At 37.2% G+C, this 18,094-nt stretch overlaps 1 protein-coding gene across 18 annotated transcripts in view; it reads right to left on the reverse strand.

The window, feature by feature from the left end:
* Nucleotides 1-18,094, reverse strand: part of UNC79 (unc-79 homolog, NALCN channel complex subunit) — a 278,472-nt gene that overhangs the window by 193,317 nt on the left and 67,061 nt on the right. The gene's annotated exons all lie outside the window — the stretch shown is intronic.

Here is an 18,094-nt window from a genome sequence, read left to right on the forward strand (position 1 = left end):
AGAGCTGCCGAGAAGAGGTATCACAGATCAATGGAAGGGCATCCCTCAGGTCCTTGGCCTGCATGTGCTCAGAGCAAACTTCTGCAAGGACTAGCAGAGAACTCTGCTCTATGGTTGAAAGCAGAACAGAGATTTTGGAGGTCACACAGGGCTAGGTATATGTTGTATTTCCAATGCAGCCAAAGAAAAGAACTTTAGTGAACACACCAGAAATTCAGGAGACAATAGTTGGTAACAGAAAGGTCACACCTTAGGAATGAAGACTGTGCTCTAGGCCTAAGTTTAAAAATTTGTAGACATAGAGTTGTTCATAGTAATCCTTCACTATCCTTTTAATGTCCATGAGATCAGGAAATAATAATCTCTATTTAATAATCTCTATTTCCTTTCTGATATTAGAAATGTGTGTCTAATGTCTTTTCCTCTTTTTCCCTGGTTAGACTGGCTACAAGCTTATTGATTTTTTAAAAAACAGTTTTTAATTTTGTTGATTTTTCTCTATGTTTTCCTGTTTTAAATCTTACTGACTTGTTCTCTAATTTTTATTTATTTTCTTATGCTTGCTTTAGGCTTAAATTGCTCTTCTTTCTCTAGTTTCCTAAAGTAGAAGATTATAGCATTGATTTTACATGTTCCTTCTTTCTACTGTATGTCTTCAGTGCTATAAATATCCCTCTAAACACTGCTTTCACTACATAACACAAATATTGAAGATAATGCTACAGGAGTCATAGTTATACACTAGGACTAAAGGCAAAACTGAAATATAGTTGGCTCAACAAGTTATAAATCTAAGTCCCTGGGAAGAGAAGGGCAGATAAAGAGAGGCTGGTTAACAGGTACAAACAGACAGAAGGAATAAGTTCCAATATTTGATAGTAGAGTAGGTTGACTGTATTTAACAACAATGTATTGTATATTTCAAAACACCTAGAAGAGAGGACTTGAAATGTCCCCAGTGCATAGAAATAATAAATCCTTGAGGTGATGGACGCCCCAAATACCATGACTTGATCATTACACAGTCTATGCAGGTAACAAAATATCAGGCCATAACGAAAACGTATGGGATACTTTACATTCCATAAAAATGTACAATTAGGCCAGACACAGTGTCTCGTGTCTGTAATCCCAGCACTTTGGAAAGCTGAGGCAGGAGGATCACTTGAACCCAGGATTTTGAGACCAGCTTGGACAACATAGGGAGGCCCATCTCTACAAATAATAAAAAATTAGCCAGGTGTGTTGGTCATGCCTGTAGTCCCAGCTACTTAGGAGGCTGAGGTGGGAAGATCACTTGATCTCAGGAGTTCAAGATTGCAGTGAGCTATGATTGTGGTGCCATTGCACTCCAGCCTAGGAAAGAGTGAGACTGTGTTAGGAAGGAAGGAAGGAAAGAAGGAAGGAAGGAAGGAAGGGACAGAAGGAGGGAGGGAGGGAAAAACAAAAAAGCAAAAATATGTACAAGTAAAATTTTTTTAAAGACTAGAGATCAAGAAGGCTATAAAATCTGAAAATCTAAAATAAAAATAAATAAAGCTAAGCATTGATGCAAGAAGGTGATCCACCAGTAACTTCAGACCAGCAAATACAAAATACAAAATTCAATGCTTTTTAGAGTAAATAAAATAGTTCAGAGTCTCTACAACATATTCTTTACAATGTCCATCATACAATAAAAAATTTACAAGACATGTGAAAGGACTAGAAAATGTGATCCATAATCAAAAGGAAAAGAGTGAAAAGAAGCAAATGACCTAGACTCATTTCAAATTAAAAATAAGAATTTTAAAATAAGTAGTTCAAATATATTAAAGAATATACAGAAATAGATCATTCAGATGAAAATTCCCAGAGACAGATGAAAACTGTAAAAAATAGCTAAAAGAAAATTCTAGACCTAAAAACATAATTAGAAAAGATAGCATATATAAAATTACTAACTCATTGACTGGACTTTTAAAAAATATTGGACACAGCAGAAGAAAAGATCAGTGAACTTGAAAAATTAATACAAATCCAAACTAATGCACAGGTAACCATTTTTTAAAAATGGAGTATTTGATACCTCTGGAAAAAGTACCAAATATTTTTTTAAACTCCCGGAATGAGAGGAGAAAAAAGAAAGGCAGCATAAATATCTGGATAAAATAATATCCCAAATTTTTCCAAAACTGATGAAGAACACAAAAACAAAGATTCGAGAAGCTCAGCAAACCCCAAGCAAAATAAGTACAAAAACCACCACACTCAAGCAGAACATAATGAAAGTACTAAATACTGGCCGGGCGCGGTGGCTCACGCTTGTAATCCCAGCACTTTTGGAGGCCGAGGCGGGCGGATCACGAGGTCAGAAGATCGAGACCACGATGAAACCCCTCTCTACTAAAAACACAAAAAATTAGCCAGGCGTGGTGGCGGGCGCCTGTAGTCCCAGCTACTCGGAGAGGCTGAGGCAGGAGAATGGCGTGAACCCGGGAGGTGGAGCTTGCAGTGAGCCGAGATTGCGCCACTGCACTCCAGCCTGGGTGACAGAGCGAGACTCCGTCTCAAAAAAAAAAAAAAAGAAAGTACTAAATACCAAAAATAAACAGAAAATCTTTCAAAGAGGCAGAGAAAAATATCATACTACATTTAGAGGTACAATTACAAGAATAATATGTAATTTCCTGTTGGATACAATGAATTGACACCTTTAAAGAATTAAATGAGAGAAGCAACATTCACTAATTACAACAGAATTACCATAGATATCAAAACAAAAAGGTAACTAGAACCCAGATATTTGCAAGTTAAACTACTCTCCTAAATAACACAGGCAATAAAGATAGAGCAATTAAAATGTCTAAATATTTTTAAATGAATGCTAGTAAAGACCCAAAATATCAAAATCTGTGGGATGCAGCAAATGTAGAACTTAGAGGGAAGTTGGTAATTTTAAATGGATAATTAGAAAAAATTAATGTTGGAAATAAACAATCTAATTTTTTAATCCCAAGAAGCTAGGAAAAAGAAGAAAAAATTAAATTCAAGAAAGTAAAAGAAACAAGATAGTAAAGATAAAAGCAGAAAACAATGATACATAAAGAACACAACTTTTATCGTTTTTCTGTTTTTTATTTGTTTTAGTTTATGTAAGCATTTGGTGAAATTTAAGAACTGGTCATGCGCAGTGGCTCATGCCTGTAATCCCAGCACTTTGGGAGGTAAAGGCAGGTGGATCACAAGGTCAAGATATCGAGACCATCCTGGCCAACATAGTGAAACCCCATCTCTATTAAAATACAAAAATTAGTTGGGCGTGGTGGCACATGCCTGTAATCCCAGCTACTCGGGAGGATGAGGCAGAAGAATTGCTTGAACCCAGGAGGCAGAGGCTGCAGTGAGCCGAGATCACACCACTACACTCCAGGCTGGTGACAAAGCGAGCTTCTGTCTCAAAATAAATAAATAAATAAATATAAAAAATAAAAACTATTCAGAATAAAATATGTAAATCAACTGGAAATAAAATTTAACTTTCTGAAACTGATATAAAGGAGATTTGCAAAACCCTACGGCTAATAGCATACTTAATGGTGAAATATTCCATCAAGTTAGGAACAAAGCAACAATATCTAATATGGCTTGGATTTGTTTCCTCACTCAAATCTCATGTCAAATTGTAATCCTCAGTGTTGGAGGAGCAGCCCAGTGGGAGGTAACTGGATCGTAGGAGTGGATTTCCCCTTTGCTGTTCTCATAATAGTGAGTGAGTGCACAGAGAATTGGTTGTCTAAAAGTGTGTGGCACCTCCCCACCACCTCTCCCTCCTGCTACCGTGTGAAGATGTGTCTGCTTCCCCTTTACCTTCTGCCATGATTGTAAGTTTCTTGAGGCCTCCACAGAAGCAGAGCCAATTAAACCTCTTTTCTTTATAAACTACTCAGTTGCAGGTATTTCTTTATAGCAGTGCATGAACAAACTAATACAGAAAATTCATACTAGAGAAGTGGGGCATTGCTATAAATACACCTGAAAATGTGGAAGCCACTTTGGAACTGGGTAATGGGCAAAGGTTGAAACAGTTGGGAAGGCTCAGAAGACAGGAAAATGACAGAAAGTTTGGAACTTCCTAGAGACTTGTTAAATTGTTGTGACCGAAATGCTGATAGTGATATGGACAATGAATTCCAGGCTGAGGCAGTCTCAGATGGAGATGAGGAACTTATTGAGAACTGGAGTAAAGGTCACTCTTGCTATCCTTCAGCAAAGACAATGGCAGAATTGTGCCGCTGCTCTAGGGATCTGTAGAACTTTGAATTTGAGAGAGATGATTTAAGCTATCTGTCAGAAGAAATTTCTAAGCAGCAAAGCATTCACAATGTGGCCCGGCTGCTTCTAACAGTGCATGCTTATATTCATCAGCAAAGAGATTATCCAAAACTGAAACTTACATTTAAAAGGGAAGCAGAGCATAAAAGTTTGGAAAATTTGCAGCCTGACCATGTGGTAAAAAATAAAAACCCATTTTCTGGGGAGGAATTCAAGCCAGCTGCAGAAATTTGCATAAGAGGAACCAAATGTTAATATCCAAGACAATGGGGAAAATGTCTTGAAGGCATTTCAGAGAACTTTGTGACACCACCTCACATCGCAGGCCCAGAGGCCTAGGAGGGAAGAATGGTTTCATGGGCAGGGCCCCGCTGCCCTGCACAACCTCAGGACACTGTTCTCTGTATTATAGCCACTCCAGCTCCAGCTGTGGCTAAAAGGGCCCCAAATACATCTCAGGCCACTGCTCCAGAGACTGCAAGCCATAATCCTCTGTGGCTTCCACGTGGTGTTAAGCCAGAGGGTATGCAGAGGGTAAGAGTTGACGCTTGGGAGCCTGTGCCTAGATTTCAGAGGATGTATGGAAATGCCTGGATGTCCAGGCAGAAATCTGCTGCAGGGGTAGAGCTCTCATGGAGAACCTCTACTAGGGCAATATGGAGTTGAAGCCCCTACACAAAGTCCCTATGGGGGCACTGTCTAGTGGAGCTGTGAGAAGAGGGCCACCATCCCCCAGACCCCAGAATGGTAGATCCATCGATGGCTTGCGCCATGCACCTGGAAAAGCTGCAGGCAATCAACACCAGCCCATGAAAGCAGCTGCAGGGGATGTACCTTGCAGAACCACAGGGGCAGAGCTGCCCAAGCCCTTGGGAGCCACTCCCTTGCATTAGTGTGGCCTGAATGTGATACATGGAGTCAAAGTAGATTATTTTGGAGCTTTAAAATTTAATGACTGCCCTGCTGGGTTTCAGACTTCATGGGCCATGTAGCCCCTTTGATTTGGCCAATTTCTCCCTTTTGAAAAGGAAGCATTTACCCAATGCCTGTATCCCCATTATAATCTGGAAGTAACTAACTTGTTTTTTATTTTACAGGATCATAGGTGGAAGGGACGTGCCTTATCTCAAATGAGACTTCAGGCTGTTGACTTTTGAGTTAATGCTGGAATGAGTTAAGACTTTGGAAGACTGTTGGGAAGGCATGATTGTGTTTTGAAATGTGAGAATGACATGATATTTTGGAGGGGCCAAGGGTGGAATTATATTATTTGGATTTGTGTCCTCACCCAAATCTTATGTTGAATTGTAATTCCCATGGTTGGAGGAGGGGCCTGGTGAGGGGTGATGGGATCATGAGAGTGGATTTCCCCCTTGCTGCTCTCATGATAGTGACTGAGTGCTCAGAGAATCGGTTGTTTAAAAGTGTGTGTACACCCTCCCCCCACCAGCCATGTGAAGATGTGCCTTCTTCCCCTTCACCTTCTGCCATTATTTTAAGTTTCCTGAGGCCTCCCCAGAAGCAGAAGCCTGTACATCCCACAGAACCACAAGCCAATTAAACCTCTTTATAAATTAACAAGTTTCAGGTATTTCTTTATAGTGGTGTGAGAACAGACTAATGCAATATCCGTTCTTATCAATTCTATTCAACAGACTTTCTTTTGTGAAAGTACTGGACAATAAAACAAAGAAAGAAAACAGCAATAAGTGATATAAAGATTTGAAAGGAAGTAGCCAGATGACACCATTGCCTATATAGAAAATCCAACTAATAAACAAAGTACTAGAATAATTGAATTTAGCAAACTCATGAGATAAAAGATCAATATGTAAAACTCAACTGGATTTCCTTACACAAGCAATAAACAATTGGAAATTAAATTTTAAAATAATGCCATTTACAATGGCATAGAAAAATTCAAACACCTAGGAATTCATTTAACAAAAGAAATGTAAGACTTCTACAGTGAAAAATACAGAGCACCACTGAGAGAAATTTTAAAAGACCTAACTAACAGAAAGATATACCACATTCAGGGATTCAAAAATCCAATATTGTTAAGATGCCATTTCTTTCCAAATGGAATCACAGATTAACACAATCCAGATTAAAATCCCAGCAGGATTATTTTGGCAGAAATTCTTGTTGTTGTTGTTGTTGTTGCTGTTGCTGCTGCTGTTTTTAATAAACAGAGATAGGGTCTCACCATGTTGCCCAGACTGGTCTTGACCTCCTGGCCTCAGGTGACCCTCCCACCTCAGCCTCCCAAAGTGCTAGAATTACAGGTGTGAGCCACCATGCCTGGCCTTTTTTTGGGTTTAGTGTTTTTGTTTTTGTTTTTTTGACAGAAATTGAAAATTGAAAGCTGATACTAAAATTTAAATGGAAATGCAAAGTCTCTAAAATAGCCAAAGTAGTCAAAGAAAAAGAACAAAGATACAGATTTGAACTATCTGATTTCAAGCTATAACATACAATTATTTAAGACAATTGTATTGGTGTACAGACAGAGACACAAATAAATGAAAACAAACACGGTCCATAAATAAACCCACATAAATATGACCAAGGGGCCAATATAATTCAAAGGGGAGAAAATAATCTTTTCAACAAAGAGCACTGGAAATAAGGAAATATAAATCATAAGGAAGACAATAAGCCATAGCCATCATACACAAAAATTAAACTTAAGACAGATAATAGACTTAAATGGAAATATAGACCTTCTGGAAGGAGAAAATGTTCACAATCTTGGAGAAGGCAAAGATTTCTTAGGACATGAAAGGCATTAACCATAAGAGCAAAAATGATACATTTCAGTTTACCAGAATTAAAAACTCATGCTCATCAAAAAAGACACTGTTAAGGAAATAAAAGAGTAACCCCAAGACTGGAATAAAATATTTGTATTATATAAATCTGACAAATGATTTGTGTCAAACTAAATAAAGAACAACTACATATCAACAACAGAGAATATAAAGAACCCAATCAATAATTGGTAAAAGACTTTCTCAGGTACTTCATAAGATATAGGAATAACCAATAATTATATAAAAATGTGCTCAACAGCAGTCATCAAAGAAATTTAAATTAAAGCCACAAGATACACACTCACCAGAATGGCTAAAATTAAAAACACGGACAATTGCAAGTGATAGCAGAGTGGAGAGCAACTGAAACTCTCATAAATTGTTGGATGAAATGTAAAATGGCATAAACACTTTAGAGAACTGTTTAGATATTTCTTATAAACTCTATGACCCAGCAATTCCAGTCCTAGGTATATACCCAAGAGAAATAAATGCATAAGTCCACAAAAAAACTTGTATAAGATATTCATAGCAGCTTTATGTATATTGGCTAAAAACTGAAAACAACCCAAATATACATCAATAGAAGGTTGATAAACAAATGACATATCCATGCAATGGAATACTTAGCAATAAAAAAAAGAACTACTAATATCCACAATAACATGGACTAATCTCAGTAATATGTTGACTGAATGGAGTCAGAAATGAAAAAATATATCGTATTTGATCTCCATTTACATGAATACCTGAATTAGATGAATATATGAATTATGTAGAAACCAGAATAGTGATCACTTCAGAATGAGAGAAGGGGATGGTGTTTGGAAAAGGCATACCATTACTTTCTGGGTTGATGGAAACATTCCATTATCTTTATTTGGATGATGACTACATGAGCATTATACATTTGTCATAATTGACCCAGCTGTACATTTGATACTTGTGTATCTAACTTATGTAAAATATACCTTAATAAAGTACTATCACTAACAAAAGAGAGATAAACCTGACAACTTTCCACTGACAAAATACATCAAGCCACAGATCAACAAGTCCTATGAACCCCTCCAAAAAGACAAACATACATAATATCATAACTAGACATATCATAGTAAAGCTGCCAAAAATAAAAAAAGAGAAAACTTTTAAGACAAAGAAAAAAAAGTTTACCCTCAAAAGAGTAACAATTGGCAATTGAGTTTGATAGAAAGTCAATTTTTCATAGAAACAGTGAAAATGAGAAAATCATGAAAAACCTTCAAAGTATGAAAAATAAAATGACTGCCAATCAAGGCTAGCCTGGCCAAGATGGTGAAATCCTGTCTCTACTAAAAATACAAAAATTAGCCAGGCATGGTGGCAGGTGCCTGTAATCCCAGCTACTCGAGAGGCTGAGGCAGGAGAATTGCTTGAACCCAGGAGGCAGAGGTTGCAAGTAGCTGAGATCACGCCATTGCACTCCAGCCTGGGTGACAAGAGCAAAACTACGTCTCAAAAAAAAAAAAAAAATTGTATACATTGAGAAAATAGCCTTAAGAAACAAAGGCAAAGCAAACATTTTCAGACAAACACTAACTGAGAAAACGTATCTTCAGTAGAATGGCACTAAAGGAAATATAAAAGGATATTATTTTAAAAAACTTCAATCCCAGATAGGAGCTTAGAGATACAAAAAGGGAAAAATAGCAAGAAAAAGGAAAATATAATCTAACTGACTGCACTGAACAACAGTAATTATGTTTTGTGGAATACATACATATATATATATATATATATATATATATATAAAATAAAGTATAGCATGGAAGTCAGGAGGGAGTAAATGGAGTTAAAATCTTCTGCCACTTTACACAAAAATATAAAAGTACTACTTTATACTGGACACTGATAAGTCAGAATGCATGATATAATCTCTAGGGTAATGACTGAAAGAATAGTAGAGGACTAAACTTACTAAGCCAAAGATGGGATGATGAAATATTTAAATATACTTAATCAGTGCAAAAGAGGCAAAAAAAAAAAGAGAAAAAAGAACTCAAACAAATTTACAAGAAAAAAACAAACAACCCCATCAAAAAGTGGGCGAAGGACATGAACAGACTCTTCTCAAAAGAAGACATCTATGCAGCCAAAAAACACATGAAAAAATGCTCATCATCACTGGCCATCAGAGAAATGCAAATCAAAACCACAGTGAGGTACCATCTCACACCAGTTAGAACGGCCATCATTAAAAAGTCAGGAAACAACAGGTGCTGGAGAGGATATGGAGAAATAGGAACACTTTTACACTGTTGGTGGGACTGTAAACTAGTTCCACCATTGTGGAAGTCAGTGTGGCGATTCCTCAGGGATCTAGAACTAGAAATACCATTTGACCCAGCCATCCCATTACTGGGTATATACCCAAAGGATTATAAATCATGCTGCTATAAAGACACATGCACACGTATGTTTGTTGCGGCACTATTCACAATAGCAAAGACTTGGAACCAACCCAAATGTCCAACAATGATAGACTGGATTAAGAAAATGTGGCACATATACACCATGGAATGCTATGCAGCCATAAAAAATGATGAGTTCATGTCCTTTGTAGGGACATGGATGAAACTGTAAAACATCATTCTCAGTAAACTATCGCAAAGACAAAAAACCAAACACCACATGTTCTCACTCATAGGTGGGAATTGAACAATGAGAACTCATGGACACAGGAAGGGGAACATCACACTCTGGGGACTGTTGTGGGATGGGGGGAGGGGGGAGGGACAGCATTAGGAGATATACCTAATGCTAAATGACGAGTTAATGGGTGCAGCACATCAACGTGGCACATGGATACATATGTAACAAACCTGCACATCGTGCACATGTACCCTAAAACCTAAAGTATAATAAAAAAAAAAAGAGAGAAAAAAGAAAAAAGAAGCACGAAAAATAGATTGCAATAGAAAATTGTGGATTTAAAGTCAAATATACCAGTAACTACATTACATATATATGGGCTAAATGCTCCAATTAAAAGGCAAAAATTATAAGTCTTGAGTTTAAAGAACTATACGCTGATTACAAGACACACATAAAATATTAAGAATACAAAAAAATTGAAAATTAAAAGATGGGAAAAGTTATACCATGCAAACACTCATGAAAGCTGGTATAGCTACATTAGTATAAGACCAAGTAGATTTTAACACAAAAGTATTAGAAGAGATAAAGATATGCACTTCATAATGGTAAAAGTTTCAATTAGCTGGGAAAATACTGCATTCTAAACTTGTATACACCTAATAATGCAGCCTGAAAATACATAAAGCAAACATCGACAGAACTACAAACAGGAATAGACAAATCCACAGTCATAGTAAGAGATTTTTAACACCCTGCTCTTGGTAATAGATAGAAGAAATGGGCAAAAATATAATGAGAATATACAGGATTTGAATTAAACAATTACAAATTTGATTTCATTGACACATGTAGAACACTGCACAAACAACTGCCAAACAGAAGTTCTTTTTATGTTCTTGAGTTCTTTTTAAGTTCTTTACACAGGAACATTTACAAAAATGACCATATGCTCAACCCTAAAGAAAGTGTTAAAAATGTCAATGGAATGAAATAATACAAAGTATGTTATCTGACCACAGAAGGATAAAGCTATAAATCTCCTTCTAAATGACCCATGGGTCAAAGAAGAAACCATGAAGGATTTAGAAATCAGCATAGCACAGGATTTAGGAATCAGCATAGCACAGTGAGATTTAAGTCACTGCAATAAGGCAAGAGGACATAAAAGGCTTATGGATTGAGAAAGACATTAAATGTGTATTATTCAACAATAATATAATTGTGCATATTAAAGTAATTTTTAAGCAAGACTACCATAGTAAATTATTAGAACTGAAAAGTGACTTGGCAAAGTTGCTGGATACAAGACCAATATACTAAAAATTAATTGCATCTACATACTAGCAACAAAGAGTTAGACAATGTATACTTGACAATAATATTCTAAAAATAAATATGTAGGAATAAACTACATGAGAGATATGTAAGATATCTACACATCTACATCTAGTAGAAAACTAGAAAAGGGATTGAGGGCAACTTAAAACAAGCCTAAATAAATGAAGAGATATACCATGTTCATGGATTGGAAGATTCAATATTATAAAGAAGTCAGTTTCCCAAATTGATCAAGATTATCTCAACACAGATTCAAGACAATCCCAATCAAAATCCTAGCAGTATGAGTGCTTGTATATGTTTAACTTGACAAACTCTTTAACTTAGCAAAGAGCTAGGAATAGGCAAGATATTATTGAAGGAGGAGGAAGAAATGGAGGAGGAGGAGAAAGAACAGAAAGAGGAGAAGGTAGGTGAAGACAAGGAAGATGAAGAGAGCAATAATAACAAGGTAAAGGACTTGCACAGGTGGATATAAAATTTTATTATTAAGCTACAGTAATTAAAACAGTATGGTATTGGTAAAAGGAAAAATAAACCAGTTGAACTAAGAATCCAGAGACAGAACCATTTTTAAATAGACACTTGATTTATGACAAAAATGGTACCACAGAGTAGTAAGGAAAGGATAATATTTTCAATAAATAATGTTGAGTCAACTGGCTATCCATAAGAGAAGAGATTGGCCATTACCTCATACCATATAGAAAAATTAATTCCAGATACATCTAAAAGATGAAAAACAAAGATTATAGAAGATGACAAAAAAGCGTTATAATTTTGGGGTAGGGAAGGATTTTCTTAGATAGGACATGAAAAGGATTAAATATGAAGACAAAGAATGCTAAGTTGATAATATTAAAATAAAATAACTTTATTTAATGATAAGACATTATTCAAAAATAAAAAACAAGATATTTGCAACATATATAACTGACCAAGATCATATAAGAGGATATTCAAATGGCAAATAAACATAGGAAGAAATGTTCAGCTTCACTAGTAATCAGGGAAATGCAAATTATAATCATAAGATACTTCTACACGCCATTGAAAATGGCTAAAATTTTTAAAACTAACAAAACCAATAATAACCAAAATGTGGAAAATAAGACAAAAAGAACTCTCATACACTACTAATGAGAGGACAAATTAATACAGCTACTTTAGAAAGCTGTTTGCCATTATCCATTAAAGTTGGATATATGTACATCCTCCAATCCAGGAATTCCACCTTAGGCACCTAAAAGAAATGTATGCAAGTATGCACCAAAAGACATATACAAGGATGTTCATAGGAACATTATATATAAAAGCCAGAAAGTGGGAATAATCCAAAAGTCCACTAATAATAGAATGGATAGGTAGACTATGGTACATTTATTTGGTAGAATAGGCACAGCAATAAAAAAATGAACAAAGTACAGTTATCCTCAACACCATGAACAAATCACATACACACAACACACACACACAAATAAATGATGGGTTATTCCATTTCTATAAAATTCTAAAACAGACAAAACTGATCTTGGGTATTGGAAGTCATGTCAGTAGTTACCTTTGGGGTATAAGAGGGAACATATGGTAGGAGGTGGTCCATGAACACTTATAAATTTGTGATTTTCTGCATGTATACAAGGCACAGGTAAAAAAGTTTTAAAACATTTTTAATTATGTAGAGATAAGATTGAGTTAATAAAAAAGATAACTAAGAACTCAATGTGACATAAAAAAACTGGTAGACCTTCTTGCACTTAACTTGTATACAACTCAAAAATCCAATTGTACTGATGTGATATTTGGTAGCCTAGACCAAAATTTCACCTTGTAGTACTGTCTTGAGTTATTCTCTATCTGCTTTTGCAACAGTCTGTGTCTTAGAAAGGTACAGTCCCTGTCTTGGAAATGTAGAGTGTGTTTCTTGGAGATGTATATCTTGTGTAACATCTTTTGTCCTATAGTTCAAATGGAAACTAAACAATAATTGCTGCTGTTCTTTACTAACAAAGGCTAAATTATTTTCTAGTTGGGACACTGTAACAGGAAAATTGCTAAATAATTTCTTTCTCTCCCACAGAAGCAGAGAAGCATAGAACAACATAATGGCTATTTTCATTGTCAAGAAACTTAAGTTACAATTTTTTGCATTTTTTTTAAACAGGAGAAAAAGTCATTTTAATTATATACATACACATGGGAGTCCCACAAAAATATGAGACATCAATTTTTTGCATCTTTTTTTTTTTTTTTTTTTTTTTTGAGACGGAGTCTTGCTCAGTCACCCAGGCTGGAGCGCAGTGGCGCAATCTCAGCTCACCGCAAACTCTGCCTCCTGGGTTCACACCATTCTCCTGCCTCAGCCTCCCAAGTAGCTGGGACTACAGGCGCCTGCCACCACCCCCGGCTAACTTTTTTTGTATTTTTAGTAGAGACGGGGTTTCACCATGTTGGCCAGGATGGTGTCAATCTCCTGACCTCGTGATCCACCCACCTCGGCCTCCCAAAGTGCTGGGATTACAGGCGTAAGCCACCATGCCCAGCCAATTTTTTCCATCTTTAAGACCAAAATAATTGGAGCAGTTGTTGTTGATATACACTAATAAACCAAAAAGGAACAAACATTGTAGATCACCAAATTCTTATTATTTGATCTTCTTTGTATGAGCTGTAAATATTCCTATGTTAACTATGTTTAGAAAATAATATATAATTCCTACACATATATGTGAAGTTAAAATTATGGTGAATTACTAACAATCATTAACCCTGTGTGTTCATAGTGATTCTTTAAACTTTCCTGTGTTTGACATCTTTTATCATAAATAGTTGGGAGGAGCCTTGTGTAATTACATACAATATGATCTTAATTGGAGTTTTTAAAGTTCACCAAAACCTGTAAATAAACCAAAATGTTAACAATAGTCATTTCTGGATGGCAGTGTTGTTTTTCCTCCTTACATATTGCCATAATTTTTCTTTTTTTTTTTTTTTTTGAGACGGAGTCTTGCTCTGTTGCCAGGATGGAGTGCAGTGGCGCAATCTCAGCTCACCGCAACTTCCACCTCCCGGGTGCAAGCGATTCCCCTGCCTCAGCCTCCCAAGTAGCTGGGATTACAGGCACGTGCCACCACACCCAGATAATTTTTTGTATTTTAGTAAAGATGGGGTTTCACCATGTTGGCCAAGATGGTCTTGATCTCCTGACCTTGTGATCTGCCCACCTTGGCCTCCCAAAGTGCTGGGATTACAGGCGTGAGCCACTGCGCCGGCCACATGTTACTGTAATTTTTCTATAAGTAAATTTTCCTTTTTTAAAAAAAATTTTACTTTTTATTTTTTTTAATTTATTTTTATGTTTTTAAGATGGAGTCTTTGTCTGTCACCCAGGCTTCAGTGCAATGGCGTAATCTTGGCTCACTGCAACCTCTGCCTACCAGGTTCAAGGGATTCTCCTGCCTCAATCCCCCAGTAGCTGGGATCACAGGCGTGCATCACCATGCCTGGCTAATTTTTGTATTTTTAGTAGAGCTAGGGTTTCACCATGTTGGCCAGGCTGGTCTCCAACTCCTGACCTCAGGTGATCCACCCGCCTCTGCTTCCCAAAGTGCTGGGATTATAGGCATGAGCCACCACACCCGGCCAAACTTTTACTTTTTAAAGAGGAAATGCTGTACATCACTGGGAAAACAAAGAAAAGTTGCTGGTTCCTAAGAAAGCATTTCATCTTTGAGCTTCTAAGTTAATAAAATCCATACAATTTTCATTCAGAATATTTGGGGTTATAGTGCGATTTAAATACTGATGATACTCTTTGGTATGTCTTGCAGTAGGCATTGCAGACAATTTCTAATGCTTTACCTAATGTTTAATTAAAGAACTGAATTGAAAAAAGTGATGTAACACAGTTAAAGTAGAAAAATGTGGGGCTCAAATTCAATGTGTGCCCTTATTATTTGTGTGAATTTAGGCATGTTACTTAAACTCTGTATCCCACTCCTCATCTGTAGAACAGAAATAGGACAACTGACTTCCCAATATTTTTGTAAGGTTTAATTGAGAAAACATCTGTAAAACCTAATATGGTGCCTGGTCCATAGATTGCCTTCAATTAGGAGAGGGCTAAAAAAAATTAGATAATATAATAAGCAGCTAAACAATGTCTGACCAGCAGCCAGTGCTGGATAAGTAGTGATCTATAGACCAGAATGATTTTTTTTCTGTGATCTTTTGTTTCCTACACAGAATGCCATGGTCTACTAGAATGGGAGTTTCAAGAGAGCTACTTGCCCAGTACCTAGGACAGTGCCTGGAGGGCAGCAGGCATCCCATTAACAGACTGCTGAAAGGATGGAGGCATGAACATGTCATTGCAAGGATGGACTGAAGAATGAATGCCCTCAGACAGAGACATCTTGGTTCACAGAGCGTAAGAGAAGACGAAAGTCGCTCTGGTTGTAGTGGGCATAGGCTGAGCTATATCAGTGAAGACAGGTTTGACTGAACCTTCCTCGGGGCAATGGCCACGGGGATAGGTGGAAGTGGTTGTCAGTTTGCTGGGTTTTTGAGATACTCTGAACAGGCAAATCTCATCAAGTGGCTTCTCCATCTAAAACCTGTGCCTGGTGTCCCTTTGCTGTTAGGATAAAATCCAAACTCCTTCCCAGGCCTATCAGCGTCTCTGCTCACCTCTGGCTACTCTCCTCCTCTCACTCCAATGTCTGGCTACATTGGACTTGTTCCAATTCCTAAATACTATCATGCTATCTTCTGCCTGCAGTACCTTCTGCCTTGCAACTCACAGTTTATCCACTCATGCCTCATCCGTTTCTAACATCTAGTGTGTACATATCCTTCAGGTATCAGCTTAAACGTCACTTACTTGAGAATCTGCCTTAACAAATACCCCTTCCCAAACATGCCCACATCCCGATGAGGTTAGAGACCCTTCCTGTGTGTCCCCACAGCTCTCTGTATTTGTTCTACTTTAGCACTTATTACCCTGTAAGGCAGTTTTGGGGTCTTTCCCCAACAATCAGAATGTAAGCTCCAAGATATTAATGATTTTCATGTTTTCTTTACTGCTTCACCAAGAATGCCTAGAATAATGCCTGCCTAATAGTAGACACTCCATAATTATTTGTTCAATAAAATGAATGGATTTCCATGTCTAGATTGTAGTAAGTTCCATGAGACCTGGTTTTGTGTTGGCTCCTGTATTATTAACAGAAAGTACAGTGTCTGACACAGAGTAGTTACTCATCAAATATTTATCGAATAAATAAATGTTATTTAATACTGATAATCCATTTATACTTCACGTAAGTGCTTATTTCAGGGATCAAATGAGAAGGAGTTAGTGTCAAATATTTCAGTTGTTTCACCTTTTATTCTATTAATGCTTCCGTAAGTTGTGCTGCTTTTACATTCAAATCATTCACTTACCAACACTTAAACATTCTCTGCTGTCTATGATATACAGCACCAATGATACCAATTCCCAATTTTAAAAAATTTACTTACTATCTACCTTCATTGTTTTTATTATTGTTACCATGTATTTTGGGTTTAGAATGAGCCCACCAAGGGCCACCAAAAGCCCAGACAACAAGTATTACTATCTCTAACACTTGATTTTAAGTCTTTCATCAGGAACGTAAATCGGACACCTGAATTCAGTTAAATCCCCTTGAAAACCACCTCAAATCACCTTTGTAAATACCAATAATGCGAACAAATAAGTAGATTCTCAGAACATCAGTGTGCAATCCTGCAATAACTTGGAGAAAAGTCAACCTTGCAAAAATATCCATCTCTCTTCATTTTCAGAAAATTATACCTACAATTAAGTGGGGCAAAAAGGTCAACAAGGGCATCAAAAACTCCATTAGCCATAGGTTTCTTCTTTGATTTAATAATATATATACATAAACAGCCTCCTAGGACCTGGAGGTTATTGATTTGTTTGTTTGTTTTGCAGGATTTTTTGGTAGATATCTGTCATTATATTTAAAGTTAATGTTCTTTTCTCATTATTAATTACATCAAAATTCATTCACTGTTGAATGGCTGAGCAACCAGGCTATCGGGGTCATTTTTTTGTTTGTTTTTTGAGACAGAGTCTCACTCTGTCACCTGGGCTGGAATGCAGTGGTGTGATCTCGGCTCACCACAGCCTCTGCCTCCTAGGTTCAAACGATTCTCCTGCCTCAGCCTCCCAAGTTGCCGGGACTAGAGGCACGTGCCACCATGTCCAGCTAAAATTTTTTTGTATTTTTAGTAGAGATGGGATTTCACCATGTTGGCCAGGATGGTCTCAATCTCCTGACCTTGTGATCCGCCCACCTAGGCCTCCCAAAGCACTGGAATTACAGGTGTGAGCCACCACGCCTGATCTATTTTTTATTTTTTATTTTTTATTATTTTATTATTGAGACAGAGTCTGGCTCAGTCACCGAGGCTGGAGTGCAGTGGCATGATCTTGGCTCATTGCAACCTCCTCCTCCTGGGTTCAAGTGATTCTTCTGCCTCAGCCTCCTGAGTAGCTGGGATTACAGACACAAGCAACAAAATTGGCTAATTTTTGCATGTTGGCCAGGCTGGTCTCAAACTCTGGATCTCAAGTGATCCACCCGTCTCAGCCTCCCAAAGTGCTGAGATTACTACAGGCATGAGCCACTGCACCCAGCCTATCGGGGTCATTTAATTTTTTTTTTTTTTTTTTTTTTTTTTTAGACAGAGTCTCGCTCTGTAGCCAGGCTGGAGTGCAGTGGTACAATCTTGGCCCATTGCAATTTCTGCCTCCCAGATTCAAGCAATTCTGGTGCCTCAGCCTCCCAAGTAGCTGGGACTACAGGCACGCACCACCACACCCAGCTAATTTTTGTATTTTTAGTAGAGATGGGGTTTCACCATGTTAGCCAGGAGGGTCTACATCTCTTGACCTTGTGATCTGCCCACCTTGGCCTCCCAAAGTGCTGGTATTACAG

Source organism: Nomascus leucogenys, chromosome 22a (assembly GCF_006542625.1).
Source record: "Nomascus leucogenys isolate Asia chromosome 22a, Asia_NLE_v1, whole genome shotgun sequence".
Taxonomy (NCBI): Eukaryota; Metazoa; Chordata; class Mammalia; order Primates; family Hylobatidae; genus Nomascus; species Nomascus leucogenys.